This window comes from Amphibalanus amphitrite, unplaced genomic scaffold, assembly GCF_019059575.1.
Source record: "Amphibalanus amphitrite isolate SeventyFive unplaced genomic scaffold, NRLGWU_Aamphi_draft 000110F_arrow, whole genome shotgun sequence".
NCBI lineage: Eukaryota > Metazoa > Arthropoda > Thecostraca > Balanomorpha > Balanidae > Amphibalanus > Amphibalanus amphitrite.
Genome location: NW_024881605.1, coordinates 698,311 through 702,246, shown reverse-complemented (window position 1 = coordinate 702,246; position 3,936 = coordinate 698,311). Strand labels below are relative to the sequence as shown.

The 3,936-nt window shown below is 57.1% G+C and overlaps 1 non-coding gene across 1 annotated transcript; it reads left to right on the top strand.

Annotated features, from left to right (window-relative positions):
• Positions 1 to 119, top strand: LOC122380971. The gene has a single exon (XR_006256440.1). It is a non-coding gene; the product is annotated as a 5S ribosomal RNA (ribosomal RNA).
• The last annotated feature ends 3,817 nt before the right edge of the window (positions 120 to 3,936 follow it).

Sequence of the window (3,936 nt, the reverse complement as noted above, 5' to 3'; positions counted from 1 at the left end):
GGCATAGACCATACCATGCTGAAAATACCAGTTCCCGTCCGATCACTGAAGTCAAGCAGCATCGTGCCCGGTTAGTACTTGGATGGGTGACCGCCTGGGAACACCGGGTGTCGTTGTCATTTTCGCTTCTTCAATGGTGCCCAGTGCCCACTGATGGCTATTTTCCCCCTCACTGTTAATGCTCTTGCGACATGGCCCGTGCCTTGCACACTGTACACGTCTTCTATTTATTAGGACTCGATAAGCTTCTTTTTACATACTGGTTCTAGCTACATGTCATTCGAAACGGGACTGTAACTATCGAAAGACGTTCAACGAATTTGCTTCAGGGGGCCGAGATATCGCTATGTTGCCTAAAAGCAGTGGTATGTCCTCTCCCTTAACCCTCGCCGAACCTATTTGCTTTCTACATACGCGTCGGCCGAGGGAGAGGGGGGTGGCAGGTCTCTCTCTCTCTCTCTCTCTCTCTCTCTCTCTCTCTCTCTTCTTGCACCTCACCCGCCGCCCCCCTAGGGGGACGGCGGCACAGGCGGGTCGATCGGAGGGTCGACTCGCCCGACAGCCCGGATGTAATCCACCACCAACGTCGCCGGTCCGCCGAGGACGTCCCCTAGGCTCGGGTCGAGTCCCCAGCGGCGGCGTCGCGCAGCTTCGTATGCCGGACAGTCGGTCAGCAGGTGGGCCGCGCTGTCCGGCTCGCCGCACGCAGGACAGGTCGCGTCCGCCGCCAGGCCTAGGCGGTGGACGACGTCCCGCGTGAGCGGCGATGCGCCCGTCCGCAGCTGGGAGAGGGTACACGCCTCCCAGCGGGACAGGTCGTTGTGTCCTGGTGTGGGCGCCGGATGGGGGTGGGACGCTCTTGTTCTCGCGTCGACCATCGTTCCTATCCGGCGCCCGATCGCGCTTCTAGCGCTCGCGAGGTCGATTGGGACATCCGGCTGCTCCGCACCGGTCGCTTCTCCAGCCAGCTGGTCGGCGTACTCATTTCCTTCCAGGCCCGCATGTCCTGGCGCCCACTGGAAGGTGACAGTGGTGCCTCGCTCGCTGAGGGTGTGCAGGCCTTTCCAGATATCGGCGGCCAGGGCGGTCACCTGGCCGGCCGGTCCCCTCTGGAGCTGTTGCAGGCCGGACTTGGAGTCGGTTAACAGGCGGACTGCGCGGACGTGCTCCCGGTCTTCTTCGGGGAGGGAGGTCACCACGGTTAGTGCCTCTCTGATGGCAGTGAGCTCGGCACGCAGGCTGCTGCACAGCGCCGGCCGGGGCCCTGATGCGCTCCTCTCGACCGAGGCAGTGGAGCTGAACCAGGGCACCCGCGCCGCCAAACGTCGTCCCCTCTCTTGCCGACCCGTCCGACCAGATGGTGACGTCCGCGGGCGGTAGGAGATCTATGCCCCGGAGCGCCGCCTCTCTGCGCTTGTCGGGGGGGGGGGGGGTCTGAGCGACGCGTGGACGCGGGCAGGTCCAACACGAAGTGAGCGGGGGTTCTCTCGACTGCCCAGGGCGGGCGGCACTGGTACAGCGCCAGTGGCTCAATCGGCAGCTGCTTCAGCCCGGCTTCGTCGGCGATCCACCGGCCCACCCGCCTGAGGCACGGCTTCTTGGTGAGCACCGCGTCCTCGTCGGGCGGCTTCGGTGGCGGCCTCCGCGCCGCCTCTGTCTGTGCGCAGTCTCTCCGCCATGCCAGGTGGGCTCGGTACTCGAGTCGGGACCGCACCTCCTTCTCCAAGAGGGTCCTGGCAGGGTCGAGTACGGGGAGTCTGGCGAGGCGCTGGCACTCCAGTCCGGCCAGCTGCTTCGCGCGCAGTGACAGAGGTGGGAGGTCGGCTTCTGCGAGCAGGGCGTCCGTGCGGGTCAGACGGATGCAGCCGGTGATGAGGCGAGCACACTTGTTCTGCTCGGCCTCCAGTTGCTCCCTGACGGTCGGTGCTGCATGTGTGCCAACTACGGCGGCGCCGTAGTCGAACAGCGCCCGCACGTAGCCGATGTAGGCGGTCCGGAGAGTCCGGCGGTGGCTGCCCCCGGATGTCGCCGACCTGAAGACAAAGATGGCCCGACGAAGACGATGCCTACAGGCGATGGCAGGGGGGGGGGGTGGCAGGTACGAACCCCCATTCGCTGTTTCGCCCTGGTTGAGCTAGCGCGTCGCAGAAAAAACGGGCGTGTGCGCCGTTACGATGCGAAGAGATTGCTGCCCAATTCTAACCTTCCAGGCGGTGGGGGAGGCATTTTTTGCCCCCCCCCCTTAGTTTTTTTTTTTATATATCTCGAGAACCGCTGCGCCGATCGTCACCAAACTTTCAGTACCTTCCCGTGAATAGCTATTGCACATTGTGACCAAAAAAAAATTGCAAAGGCTATGATAGGTTGGACGCTAATGACGTCAGAGTGACGTCATTTCTGCCATTTTCGACCCAAAAAACGGTTTCGCGAGAAGAGCTGTCAGGCCTACAGCTTTAGAGATACAGAAAAATGTTTCAAACATAAAAGGTGTAGAATTTAGAGGGCTACAAAACTGCTGTCTCGGATTATTGATTTTTTTTTCGATTTTGAACACCAAAAAAAAAAGATTTTTTTGAATATAATAGCCGAAAAATCCAAAAAAATATTTGAATTTCGAAAAAAACTGGAAGATATGTGATAGTCCTTACCACCTTATATCTACATACCAAATTTGAGATCGATACCTCTTTTTTGGCCAAGTTATAGCGAAAAACTGTTCAAAATTGATGACGTCAAATTTTCAAACTCCATTTTTAGCAATTATAGACCTTGAAGCGCAAAACAAAGACCACCATGAGACTCCCCGTGACGAGCTGCATCGAATCAGTATCCATTTTATGCAAAAATATCAACTTTGAAATTTGACCTTTTTTGACCTGCCCTTGACCTGACCTCCACCAGAAAGCAGGGATGCGGAGCCGGAGCCGGAGCCGGAGCCGTCAAAAAAGGGGGCGACTCCGGCTCCTTTTCTTAAGAGGAAACAATTATTTACCTAGTTCGGTTTGACAGTACAAGGCGTAAAACAATGTGGTATTCAAAATAGCCTTGTTATACAAATACAGAAGCAACGTGTACCAATCCCATCGCCTTTTTTCTTCCACCCGTATTTAATTGATCGCATAGGGGATGTACTGAGTAGAAGCCGGAGCCGGAGCCGCCGGAGCCGGATCATTTTACTCGGAGCCGGAGCCGGAGCCGGAGCCGCCATGACATTTCACCCGGAGCCGGAGCCGGAGCCGGAGCCGATTTTTTCTCCGGAGCCGGAGCCGGAGCCGGAGCCGTCTGAAATTTCCACGGCTCCGCATCCCTGCCAGAAAGTGATCTAAACCGTACCCGATGGTCTTATGACCAACACCATTGAGTTGGAAATGAAAAACTGGCCATAAAACATGCATCGCACAACCTTAGTTAAGTTGGGTTCATGCGGTGACCCTGGTGACCTGGCCTGTGACCTGACCAGGTATGACCAGTGACCTCTAATAGCAACATATGTACTAGACAACTGACGCCCTATCGCTGATTTTCGACAAAATGCGTTTTACTCGGTGTTATAGCGCTTTCCCTAGAAGCCCCGTGAACGGTGGAACATTTTATCTTTGACCTGGCCTGTGACGTCATCGGTGACCCTGAGGTCAATGAAATTTGGTTTCCTTCGACAAATTTGACAGGGCTATCGAACGCCGTTTGAATTTTTCCGGATCCGTCCAGTAGTTTCGGAGATACGGGGGGGGGGGGGGCAAAAAATGTCCCCCCCCCGCGCGGAAGGTGGCCGGGAGGTGCACCGCCTGCCGGGTTAAGGTCCTCGGTCAGCCGGTGACCTCTGAGGTCAGGTCAAGTGCCCTAAGGTACGGTTCCGTTTTTGGTGAATAGCTTTGCAAAAAAACGGCCGCCGAGCCGCGATTTTGGCAGCATCGTGCTTGCCTCGCTCAGGCGCGT